The sequence below is a fragment of the Pseudopipra pipra genome, chromosome 30, assembly GCF_036250125.1.
Source record: "Pseudopipra pipra isolate bDixPip1 chromosome 30, bDixPip1.hap1, whole genome shotgun sequence".
In the NCBI taxonomy this organism is placed as follows: Eukaryota; Metazoa; Chordata; class Aves; order Passeriformes; family Pipridae; genus Pseudopipra; species Pseudopipra pipra.
Genome location: NC_087578.1, coordinates 420506 through 433344, shown reverse-complemented (window position 1 = coordinate 433344; position 12839 = coordinate 420506). Strand labels below are relative to the sequence as shown.

Genomic DNA, 12839 nt, shown 5'->3' with positions numbered 1-12839 from the left:
TTCCAGTTAAACCCCTCCCAGTTAATCTCCCCCTCCCCAGTTAAACACCCCAGTTAAACCCCTCCCAGTGCCTCCAGGCTCCCAGTTAACCACCCCCATCCCTGAGGGTGCCCTTCACCCCCCCATTAGCCCCCGTCCCCCCCCAGTCCCAGGGGTGCCCCCATGACCCCTCATTCCCCCCCCACCCTTGGGGTGCCCCCTGACCCTGTTTCCCACACCCCCTCCCCTCAGGATTTTGGGGACACCCTGGAGATATCCCCGAGGGCCACAGAGATTTTGGTGATCTCAGGATTTTGGGGACGTTCCCTCAAGGGCCACAGGGATTTTTGGTGACCCCGAAATTTTGGTGCCCCCCCCCTGACCCCCCTGTTTTGGCCCCCCAGGCAGCAATTTCGGGGGCGGGGGCAGCTACAACGACTTCGGCAGCTACAACAACCAGGCCTCCAGCTTCGGGCCCATGAAGGGCGGCAGCTTCGGGGGGCGCAGCTCGGGGCCCTACGGGGGAGGTGAGACCCCAAAAATGGGCTGGGGGGACCCCAAAATACCCTGGGGGCAGCTTGGGGCTCTGTGGGGGAGGTGAGACCCCAAAAATGGGCTGGGGGGACCCCAAAATACCCTGGGGGGATCAGAGGGGCAGCTCGGGGCCCTACGGGGGAGGTGAGACCCCAAAAATGGGCTGGGGGGACCCCAAAATACCCTGGGGGGATCAGAGGGGCAGCTCGGGGCTCTGTGGGGGAGGTGAGACCTTTGGGGACCCCCAAAATGGGCTGGGGGGACCCCAGAATACCCTGGGGGGGCTCAGCTTCAGGGGGTACAAGTCGGGGCCGTAGGAGGAAGGTGAGACCTGGGGGGACCCCGGAATATCCTGAGGGGGTCAGAGGGGCAGCTCGGGGCTATGTGGGGGAGGTGAGACCTCTGGGGACCCCAAAAATGGGCTGGGGGGACCCCAAAATACCCTGGGGGGAGCTCAGCTTTGTGGGGTGCAGCTCAGGGCCCTACAGGGGTGGTGAGATCCCAAAATATCTTGAGGGGGGTCAAAGGGTCAGCTCGGGGCTCTACAGAGGAGGTGAGACCTTTGAGGACCCCAAAAATGATCTGGGGGACCCCAAAATACACTGGGGGGGTCAGGAGGGCAGCTTGGGGCCCTGCAGGGGAGGTGAACTGGGGGGAGATCCCAAAAATGGGCTGGAGGGACCCCAAAATATCCTGGGGGGGTACCTCGTGAGGGCCCAAATTTGGGGGGTGCAGCTCAGGGTCCTAGGGGGGAGGTGAGACCTGGGGGGACCCCAAAATACCCTGGGAGGGGGCTCAGGTTCAGGGGGGTACATCTTGCGGGGCCCTATGGGGGAGGTGAGACCTGAGGGACCCAAAGTATCCTGGGGGTGTCTGAGGGGCAGCTCGGGGCCCTATGGGGGAGGTGAGACCTGAGGGACCCCAAAATACCCTGGAGGGACCCCAAAATATCCTGGGTAGTCAGAGAGGCAGCTTGGGGCTCTCCAGGGGAGGTGAGTTGGGGGGAGACCCAAAAAATGAACTGGGGGGCACCTCGGGGGGGCTCAGCTTCAGGGGGGTACATCTTGGGGCCCTGTGGGGGGAGGTGAGACCCCCAAAATATCCTGGGGGGACCCCAAAATTGGCCTGGGGGGCTCAGGGGGGGACAGGGACAACTCAGGGCCCTGTGGGGGCAGCGAGTGGGGGGGGAATCCCAAAAATGGGCTGGGGGGGCCCAAAAGTGGCCTGGAGGGACCCCAAATGTCTTGGGGTCCCCCAAAATGTCCCCCCCCGATCCCTGGGGGTCCCTAAATCCCCCCCCGGGTCCCCCCAGGTGGTTACGGGAGCTCCAGCGGCGGCAGCTACGGAGGAGGGAGGAGGTTTTAATGTCCAGGTGAGGATAAAAAAGGGGGAAAAGGGAGAGGAAAAGGGGGGAAAAGGTGGAGGAAGAGGGGGAGAGAAGGGGTTTAAAACAACAGGAAACGGTTGGGGGGGGAAATGAAGGGGAAAAAAATAAGATGGGGAGAAAAATATTGAGAAAAAAGGGAGGGAAAATGAAAGAAAAAGGGAGGGAAATGGAAAAAAATGGGGAGAAATGGGAAAAAGGGGGGGGTTGGGGAGAAAAGATTGGGAAAAGTGTTTAAAAAAAAGGGGGGAAAAGGGGAAAAAAGGGGGAGAAATGGAATAAAAGGGAAAGGAATGAGAGGAGAAAAGGATTGGAAGAAAATGTTTAAGAAAAAAGGGGGGAAATGAAAAAAAAGGAGGGAAGTGGAAAAAAAGGGGGAAAAAAAAGGTTGAGGAAAGATGAACAAATAGGGAAAAAAAGGGGAAAATGAGGAGACTGGAAAAAAGGTCAGGGGAAAAGGGCTGGGAAAGGGTTAGGAAAAAGGATTGGGAAGAAATAAAGGAAAAGAAGGAGAGAAAAGAAAAATAAATGTAAAATGGGCAGAAAAGGTGAAGGAAAATAGGGGGAGCAACAGGAAAAATGTGGAGATTGGGGAAAAGGGGCTGAAAACTGGGAAAGGGGTTGGAAAAGGGTTGGGAAAAAGGATTGGAAAGAGGTGAAGAAAAAGAAAGGAAAAGATGGGGAAAATATGAATAAAATTGACAGAAAAGGAAAGCGAAAATAAGGGAAAAAATGGGAAAAATACGGAGATTGGGGGGAAAAAGGCCTGAAAACCGGGAAAAGGTTGGGGAGGGGTTGGAAAAGGGTGGGGAAGGGGCTGGGAAATGGGGTTTTCCCGGAGATTTGGGAGCCCTTCTAACGCTGCCCTTTGCAGGCCGGCGCTCCCTGATCTTCCCGTGTCGTCCCGCAGGACCCGGAGCTGGGCGGGAGCGGGGCCGGGGATGGAGCCCCCCGGGACCCCCCTGGAGCCCCCCCGGGGCCCCCCCCGGAGCCCCCCCCGGCCCCCCCGGGGGGCAGTTTGTGGTCGCCGTGTCCAGGTCCCTGTAGTTCCGTGCGGAGCCTCCCGATCCCGCCGGGATCCAGCCCGGGTTTCTCCTCCCGCCGTGTCTCCTGTACCACCCTGACCTCCCCCCGCCCCCCCCCCCCGATGCTCAATAAATGTCTCTCTTTGGGTTTTTTTTTTTAAATTATTATTATTTTTTAATATTATTTTTTAAAATTAGTTTTTTCTTTGCCGGGCGCTCGTTTCCCTCCCCCCTGTTTCACACGCTCCTCATTGGGCACCTCAGCTGTCAATCACGGCCTGGCTCCTCCCCTTCGCCCCCCCCCAGTGTCCCCAAAGTGTCCCCAAAGTGTCCCCAAGGCTTTGACCCCCCCCCAGTCCCCACTAATTCCCACCTTCCCTTTGTAGGAGCCACCGGCACCGGGATTGGAGCCCGCGGAGGTGAGGGGGGGTTGGACACGGGATGGGGGGACACGGGGGGGACACGGGGGGGACACGGGGACACCCCAGGGCAGGGCCATCCCCCCCCACCCCGGAGCTGTCCCAGCCCCCCCAGCGCCCGCGGGACCCCCCCGGTGCCCTCAATAAAAGGGTATTTTTGTACCTGTGTCCCGTGTGTGGGGACAGGGGGAGGGGACAGGGATGGGGTGGGGTGGGATGGGATGGGATGGGGATGAAGGAGAGGGATAGGATGGGACAGGAATGGAGGGGACAGGGATTGGGATGGGATGAGAATGGAGGAAACAGGAATGAAGAAGAGGGATAGGATGGGACAGGAATGGAGAGGACAGGGATGGGATGGGATGGGATGAAGGAGAGGGATAGGATGGGACAGGAATGGAGGGGACAGGGATGGGATGGGATGGGATGAAGGAGAGGGATAGGATGGGACAGGAATGGAGGGGATGGGGATGGGATGAGAATGGAGGGAACAGGAATGAAGGAGAGGGATAAGATGGGACAGGGATGGGATGGGGACAGGAGGGGACAGGGATGGGATGAGGTAAGGGATTGGGGGGGACAGAGGTAGAGGGGACAGAGGAGCCAATGGATAGAGGGGACAGGGACAGGGATGAAGGAGATGGAGCAGCCCAGGAGGGGACAGAGATGGAGTGGAGGGGACAGGGATGGGATGGGGATAGGGATGGAGGAGAGGGATAGGATGGGGGACAGGGACAGGAGGGGACAGAGGTAGAGGGGACAGAGCAGCCAGGGAGGGGACAGGGATGGGATGGGGACAGGGATGAAAAGGACGGAGCAGCCAAGGAGGGGACAGGTATGGAGGGGACAAGGATAGAGGGAACAAAGGATGGAGGGGACAGGGATGAAAGGGATGGAGCAGCCAAGGAGGGGACAGAGATAGGATGGGGACAGGGACAGGAGGGGACAGAGGTAGAGGAGACAGAGCAGCCAGGAGGGGACAGGGATGGAGGGGACAAGGGATAGAGGGGACAAAGGATGGAGGGGACAGGGATGAAAGGGATGGAGCAGCCAGGGAGGGGACAAGGGACAGAGGGGACAAAGGATGGAGGGGACAGGGATGAAAGGGATGGAGCAGCCAGGGAGGGGACAGGGATGGGATGGGGACAGGGATGGAGGAGAGGGATAGGAGGGGACAGGGATGGGATGGGGACTGAATTGGAGCAGCCATGGAAGGGACAGGAGGGGACAGGGATGGAGGGGACAGCAGCCAAGGAGGGATGGGGACAAGGTTGGGACAGGGAGGGGATGGGGACACAGGGGACACGATGGCACCGGGACAGGATGGGGAATGGTGGAGAGAAAAGGGACAGGGGACAGGGGGAGGGATGGAGCAGCCATGGAGGGGACAGGGGGACACTGAGCAGCAGGACAGGGATGGAGGGGACAGGATGGGGACAAAGCAGGTGGGACGAGGCTGCCTGGGATGGGGGACACGGTCTTGGGGACCCCAAACATCCATGTGTCAGCTGGAGGGGACAGGAGGTGACAGGGACAGGCTGATGGTGGCCCGGGGTGACGGGGATGTGTCACTGGGGAGGTGACAAAGTGGGGACACCTCCTTGCCCTGAGAAGGACGCAGGGGACAGGAACGTGTCACCACAGGGGGGGACAGAGACAGGAGGTGCCTTTGGAGCAGGTTTATGGTCTGTTTGCAGGGGTGGCCGTGACGAGGTGTCCCCAGGGTGTCCCCAGAGTGTCCCCAGGGTGTCCCCATAGCCAGGGCAGGGCTGGGGGGCAGGAGGGGACACCGGAGGAGGGTCTGGGGGGTCACCCAAGGCCCCCCTCACTCCCCCAGCCCAAAGCTCTGGGGGGACACCAGAGTCACATCCCTGAGTGTCCGCAACACCTGAGGGGTGACACTGCCCGGGCCCCTGGTTGGGGTCCTGTCCCCGAGTGTCCCCAGCACCTGGGAGGTGACACTGTGCGTGTCCCCACCCCTGAGTGCCCCCAGGACCTGCTGTGTGACCTGTGGGGTCCCATCCCTGTCCCCAAGTGCTCCCAGCACCTGGAGGGTGACACTGTGCGTGTCCCCATCCCTCAGTGTCCCCAACACCTGAGAGGTGACACTGCCCCTCTCCCCACGTGTGTCTCTGTCCCCAGGTGCCCCAAACATCTGGGAGGTGACACCGTGCACGTCCCTGTCCCTCAGTGTCCCCAACCCCGGCTGGGTGTCCCCGCCCGTGCCCCCCTTGCCCAGTGCCCCCAGCACCTGAGAGGTGACACTGCCCAGCTCCCCGTGTGTGTCGCTGTCCCTCAGCGTCCCCAACCCCGGCTGGGTGTCCCTGCCCGTGCCCCCCTTGCCCAGTGCCCCCAGCACCTCCTGTGTGACCTGTGCCAGCTCCCTACGAGTGTCCCCATCCCCCAGCACCTGGGAGGTGACACTGCCCAGCTCCCCGTGTGTGTCCCTGTCCCTCAGTGTCCCCAACCCCGGCTGGGTGTCCCCCCCCGTGTCCCCATCCCCCAGCACCTGGGAGGTGACACTGCCCAGCTCCCCGTGTGTGTCCCTGTCTCTCAGTGTCCCCAACCCCGGCTGGGTGTCCCCACACATGCTCCCCTTGCCCAGTGCCCCCAGCACCTCCTGTGTGCCCAATGCCCCCAGCACCTGGAAGGTGACACTTTCCAGCCCCCTATGAGCGTCCCTGTCCCTCAGTGTCCCCAACCCCGGCTGGGTGTCCCCCCCCGTGTCCCCATCCCCCAGCACCTGGGAGGTGACACTGCCCAGCTCCCCGTGTGTGTCCCTGTCCCTCAGTGTCCCCAACCCCAGCTGAGTGTCACCCTTGCCCAGTGCCCCCAGCACCTCCTGTGTGACCTGTGCCCCCAGCACCTGGGAGGTGACACTGCCCAGCTCCCCGTGTATGTCCCTGTCCCTCGGTGTCCCCAACCCTGGCTGGGTGTCACAGCACGTGCCCCCCTTGCCCAGCGCCCCCAGCACCTCCCTGGTGACGGCCTCCAGCTGCCCCCTGAGGGTGCCCAGCGCCCTCAGCGCGTGGCCCCGCGCCCGCAGCAGCCTCTCCCTCTCGGTGCCCAGGCGGGCCAGCTCCGCCCGCAGCCGGGCCACGGCCTCGAGGCGCCGCCGGCGGCACCGCTGAGCCGCCACCTTGTTCCTGCCGCGGCGCCGGATGTCCCGGCACAGCGCCCGCTGCGCGCCCGACGCCCGCGCCCGGCACAGCGCGGCCCGCAGCTCCTCGGCGGGCAGAGACACGATGGCCTCGGGCGCCAGCGGCAGGGACAGCGACAGGGCGCGGGGACGGGCGCGGCCGCGGGGCGTGGTGGTGACACCGAGGTCACCGATGGCACCGAGGTCACCGATGGCACCGATGGCACCGATGGCACCGAGGTCACCGATGGCACCGAGGTCACCGTTGTCGCCGCCGCGGTGCTGCTGCAGGGACGCGGTGGCATCGGGGCGCCAAGGGCGGTGCCAGGGATGGTGCCCGGCGCTGGTCACGGCTGCTGGAGATGCCGGTGATGGCAGTGACGCCAGTGCCACCTCTGGTGTCAGCGTTGCCACCGTTGTCACCGCTGGTGCCACCGTGGTGGTGCTGCAGGGTCACCATGGTCTGGGGTGCCAAGGGCGGTGCCAGGAACAGTGTCCGGAGCCTGCCATGGCCACCAGTGACACCACTGCCACCAGTGCCACCAGTGCCACCTCTGCTGTCACCGCTGTCACCGCTGGTGCCACCGTGGTGGTGCTGCAGGGTCACGATGGTCTCGGGTGCCAAGGGCAGTGCCCGGTGCCAGTCGTGGCCACCGGTGTCCCCACTGTCCCTGCCGTGCTGGTGCTGCAGGGACACGGTGGCGTCGGGCACCAGGGGCAGTGCCAGGGGCAGTGCCAGGCGCTGGTTGTGGTCACCAGTGTCACCACTGTCACCATTGTTGGTGCCACCGTGGTGGTGCTGCAGGTCCACGATGCCCTCAGGGGTCAGGGACAGCGCCTGGTGCCACTCATGGCCACCAGTGCCACCACCACTGCCACCACTGTCACCAGGGACACCCCTGTCACCAGTGTCACCGCTGTCACCGCCCTGGGGGTGCTGCAGGTCCACGATGGCCTCGGGGGCCAAGGGCAGTGCCAGGGCCAGTGCCCGGCACTGGTCACAGCCACCAGTGCCACCAGTGCCACCAGTGCCACCAGTGCCACCAGCGCTGTCCCCGTGGGTGCCACCCTGGGGGTGGAAGGGGGCCGGGAAAGGCGGGGTGGGGAAAGGGGAGGGGAAAGGAGGGGGGGAAATGGGGGGCACAGGGGGGGAAAGGGGGGCATGGGGGGAGGGTAAAAAGGGGGAGGGTCCCCCGGGGGGTCCGACGGCACATCCAGGCCCTGGGGGGAGAGAAGGGGGGGGGGGACACAGTGGGGTCTCTGGGGGGTTAACGGGGTGCAAAGGGGGGTCCCCCAGGGCAGGGGGGGGCACAAAGGAGGTCCCCCAGATGTGTGAGGGGGGGGACACCCAATGGGGTCTCCGGGGGGTTAAGGGGATGCAAAGGGGGGTCCCCCAGGGCAGGGGGGACACAAGGGGGTCCCTCAGGGGTGTGGAGGGGACACACAATGGGGTCTCTGGGGAGAGAAGGGGGGGCAAAGGGGGGTCTCCCAGGGCAGGGGGGGCACAAGGGGGGTCCCTCAGGGGTGCGAGGGGTGCAGGGGGGGGTGGGAGGAGGTGGGTGCAGGGGGGGGGTCGACGGGGGGGAATGGGGATGAGGGGGGTGCTGCGGCCACCAGGGGGCGCTAAGAGCTGGTCGCTGGGGGCGTGGCCTAGAAAGGAGGCGTGATTGGAGTGGGCGTGGCTAATAAAGGGGCGTGGCGTGGACAGGCGTGGCCTGGGTGGGTGTGGCTCTCAGAGGGGGCGTGATCTGTGGGCGTGGTCAAAAGGGTGACATAACCAGAGTGGGCGTGTCTCATAGAGGGGCGTGGCCACGGTGGGTGTATCTCACCTGGAGCTCGCTCAGGGCCAGGATCTCCTGCCACGTGACCTCCACCTCAGCGGGGGGCGGGGCCACGGCCGGGCCACGCCCACCCAGTGCCTGCGGGAGCCTCTGATTGGCTGCGGATGAGGCCCTGGCCCCGCCCCCTTTGCACTCGCCCCTCCCCCGGGTCCTGCAACCCCCCCCTCCTCCCCCAGGCCCTCCAACCCCCCCAGACCCCTCCCCTCATCCCTCCCCCCCTCCCAAAAACCCACCCCAGACCCTCTGGGACCTCCCAACCCCCCCCTAAACCCCCTGCCCCTAAACCCCCCCCCAAACTCCCCGGGACCTCCCAAACCCCCCCTAAGCCCCTCCCATCCCTCCCTCTGCCCCTCCAACACCCCCCGGGACCCCCAAAATCTGCTTATCCCCCCCCTAAGACCCTCCCCAGCCCCCCCGGACCCCTCAGATCCCCCAATTCCCCCCCCCAACTCCCCCCTTTGCCCCTTCCCGGACCCCCAAATCCCCCCCCCCCTCACCTGGGGGTCCCCCATTGCCGGAGCTGCGGCGGCTCCTCCTCCTGCGGCCCCAAAATCGGGGGGTCACCGCCCACCCCGGGGGGAGGGGGGGCACCCCCTGACTGCCCCCTCCTCCTGCCCCTCCCCCCTTCTCATTTGGGGCCGGGGAGGGGCCGGGGGTTCCCCCCACATTGGGGGGGTGTCCCCAACCTTTGGGGGTGTCAGGGGGTGTCCCCCCACATTGGGGGGGTGTCCCCAACCTTTGGGTGTCCCCGGGGGTGTCAGGGGGTGTCCCCCCGCATTGGGGGGGTGTCCCCAACCTTTGAGTGTCCCCGGGGGTGTCCGGGGGTGTCCCCACCCTCGGGTGCCCCCCCGGGGGGGGTCCTGGGCCCTCCCCCCCCCCCCCATCCCCGGTTCGTTGCCCAATTCCGGGATGTTGCACAAGGAGCAACCGGCGGGACCCGCCCGCGGCTGCCGGGGGGGGGACACACACCCCGTGTCACCTCCTGTGTCACCCCCCGTGTCACCCCCTGTGTCACCCCTCGTGTCACACCCCCTTGTCACCTCCTGTGTCACCCCTCGGTGTCACCCCCTGTGTCACCCCCCCCGTGTCACCTCCTGTCACCTCACGTGTCACCCCCTGTGTCAACCCCTGTGTCACCCCCCATTGTCACCTCCTGTGTCACCCCCGCTGTCCCCCCCCGTGTCACCCCCCCAGATCACCCCCATCAAGAACGACCCTACAACAACAATAATCACCCTACAATAACAACAATAACGACCCCACAATAACAACACCCTAAAACAACAATAACGACCCTACAACAACACCACCCTACAAAACCAATAATGACCTTACAACAACAAGAACGACCCTACAATAACAACAATAACGACCCTACAATAACACGGCTGAGGGCCCTGAGATGGTGGTGGGGCAGAGGGTCCCCCGTGTCCCCCCCGTGTCCCCCCCGTGTCCCCCCCTGTCCCCTCCCCCGCAGCCGTTGGAGCCGTTTCCACCTCTTCCCGTCCTGGGGCCCCGACACCGAACCGGGAACAGGGAACACGTGTGAGACACACGTGTGTGACACACACACACACAGACAGACATGTGAGACACACGTGTGTGACACACACACACACAGACAGACATGTGAGACACACGTGTGTGACACACACAGACATACATGTGAGACACACGTGTGTGACACACACAGACGTGAGCAACACGTGTGTGACACACACACACACAGACATGTGAGCAACACACACGTACATCTGAGCAACACGTGTGTGACACACACACAGACATGTGAGCAACACGTGTGTGACACACACACACGTGAACAACCTGTGTGAACACAGACATGTGAGCTCTGACGTGTGTGACACAGGAACACAGACGTGTGAGCACAGACACGTGTGTGACCTCAGATATGTGTGAACACAGACACGCATATGTGTGAGCTCAGACACGTGTGTGACACACACAGACACACGTGAGCTCAGACATGTGTGAGCACAGACATGTATGTGTTAGCTCAGACATGTGTGACACACACATGTGAGCACAGACGCACACAGACACAGACATGTGTGAACTCAGACATGTATGTGTTAACTCAGACATGTGTGACACACGTGTGAGCACAGACACACACACAGACACACAGACGTGTGTGAGCTCAGACACGTGTGCGACACAGGAACATGTGTGTGAGAACAGGCAGGAACACACATGAGCACAGACACATGTGAACTCACACACACACGTGTGAACACAGACGTGTGACACACACACACATGTGAACTCACACACACACACGTGTGCTCTGGTACCCACACAAGGTGTGTTCCTGCCCTGCACACGCTTGGGCACCACCCCTGACACGCTTGGGCATCAACACCCCAAATCCCTGTCACACACATGAACCAACACCCTGATCCCTGTCACACACGTGTGTGCCAACACCCTAAATCCCTGTCACACATGTGTCTCAACACCCCAAATCCCTGTCACACGCACGTGTGTGCCAACACCCCAAATCCCTGAGCACACGCGTGTGCCAACACCCTGACCCTGAACACACACATGAACCAACCCCCCAAGCCTGGCACACGCGTGTGCCCTCCCTGTGCCCTCCCTGTGCCCCGACACCCCGGTGCCACACACGTGACCAGCACAAACACACATGAACCCGCCTGGCACACACCTGGCACATGCCTGGCACACGCGTGTGCCCTCCCTGTGCACACACCGACCCCCCCACCCCGGCACACGCGTGTGCAACCCCCCCCGCCCATCACACGCGTGTGCAACCCCCCCTGCCCATCACACGCGTGTGCAACCTCCCCGTGCCCATCACACGCGTGTGCAACCCCCCCCTGCCCATCACACGCGTGTGCAACCCCCCCCTGCCCATCACACGCGTGTGCAACCCCCCCCGCCCATCACACGCGTGTGCAACCCCCCCCCTGCCCATCACACGCGTGTGCAACCTCCCCGTGCCCATCACACGCGTGTGCAACCCCCCCGTGCCCATCACACGTGTGTGCAACCCCCCCGTGCCCATCACACGCGTGTGCAACCCCCCCCCTGCCCATCACACGCGTGTGCCCCTCCCCGTCCCCCCCCCGTCCCCCCCATCACACACCTGTGCCAGGACACGCCCGGGCCGCGCGCGGGGACACGGCGGGGACAGGGACAGGGACAGGGACAGGGACAGGGCCACGACAGGGCCACGACAGGGCCACCCCCTGCACGGGCAGTGCCACCCCCGGGGACACCCCGGGGACAGCGGGGAGGGGAGGGGGGGGGCAGGAACCGCAGGGGGGTATGTGGGGGGAGGGGGGACACGGGGACGGGGGGAGGGGATGGGACAGGGGGACAGGAAAGGGGGAGAGGGGACAGGAAAGGGGGACAGGGGGACACAGCTGGGGACAGGGGGACAGGAAAGGGGGACAGGGGGACAGGAAAGGGGGACATGGGGACACATCTGGGGACAGGGGGACAGGAAAGGGGGAGAGGGGGACAGGAAAGGGGGACATGGGGACACATCTGGGGACAGAGGTGGGGACACTGGGGAGACATTGGAGGGGACTGAGGGTATTGGGAGGGACTGGGGACATTTTGGGGGCTTGGGGACATTGGGGGGATTGGGGGCAATGGGGGTCATTGGAGGGACATTGGGGGGACATTGGGGGATATTGGGAGCACATTGGGGACATTGGAGGGGACACACCAGGGCCAGGGGGTGACACGGGGAGGTGACAGTGCCCCCGGGGAGGTGTGGCAGTGCCATCAGAGGGGGTGACAGTGTCCCTGGGGAGGTGACAGTGCCACCGGGGGGGGGGTGGCAGTGCCATCAGAGGGGGTGACAGTGTCCCTGGGGAGGTTACAGTGCCACCGGGGGGGTGGCAGTGCCACCAGAGGGGGTGACAGCGTCCCTGGGGAGGTTACAGTGCCACCGGGGGGGTGGCAGTGCCACCCGGATGTCCTGGTCCCCTCCGATAGCGCCCGGCCGGGGAGGGGAGGTGACAAATTGGGCAACCGCTGGTGGCTTCCGTCCCCCGGGGGAGGGGAGGGGACAGGGGGGTGACAAAGGGGACCCGGGGGTGGCCCTGTCACTGTCCCCAATGTCCCCAATGTCCCCAATCCCCAATGTCCCCAATGTCCTCAATCCCCCCAATGTGTCCCCAGTGTCCTCCAATGTGTCCCCAATGTCCCCAAATGTCCCCAGATGTCCCCAAATGCCATCAGAGGCTCCGCCACTCGGGGGCGCGGCCACCGCATGCAAATGAGCAAACTTTTTCCTGTCACGTGGTCGAGGCTCCAGCCAATCAGAGCGTGGCCTCGGCAAAGGGGTGACGTCACCGCTTCCCCGAGCGCCATGGCAACCGCGCAGCCCCCTCCCTTTCCGGGGGCGGGGGCCGCGCGATGACGGACGGGCCGCTCCTCCAGTCAGCGGAAGGGCGGGAAAGCGCGGTCCACCCTCTGCCTGGAGGCGCGCGGTGATTGGCGAAGTGCAGACAGGGGTGGACC

At 64.0% G+C, this 12839-nt stretch overlaps 2 long non-coding RNA genes across 4 annotated transcripts; one reads left to right on the top strand and one right to left on the bottom strand.

The window, feature by feature from the left end:
• The first annotated feature begins 312 nt into the window (after nt 1–312).
• On the top strand, nt 313–3503 carry LOC135404174 (uncharacterized). 3 transcript variants are annotated; one of them, XR_010425587.1, is made up of 3 exons: nt 313–506; nt 1826–1885; nt 2808–3503. It is a non-coding gene; the product is annotated as an uncharacterized LOC135404174 (long non-coding RNA). The 3 variants fall into 3 exon arrangements; XR_010425586.1 differs by lacking the exon at nt 313–506 and adding an exon at nt 631–657; XR_010425585.1 differs by lacking the exon at nt 313–506 and adding an exon at nt 631–657 and having other exon boundaries at nt 2772–3503.
• A 4551-nt stretch (nt 3504–8054) lies between these two features.
• LOC135404178 (uncharacterized) lies at nt 8055–11888 on the bottom strand. The gene is made up of 3 exons (XR_010425591.1): nt 11452–11888; nt 8819–8859; nt 8055–8399 (listed from the first exon to the last, which is right to left on the bottom strand). It is a non-coding gene; the product is annotated as an uncharacterized LOC135404178 (long non-coding RNA).
• Nucleotides 11889–12839: the final 951 nt, after the last annotated feature.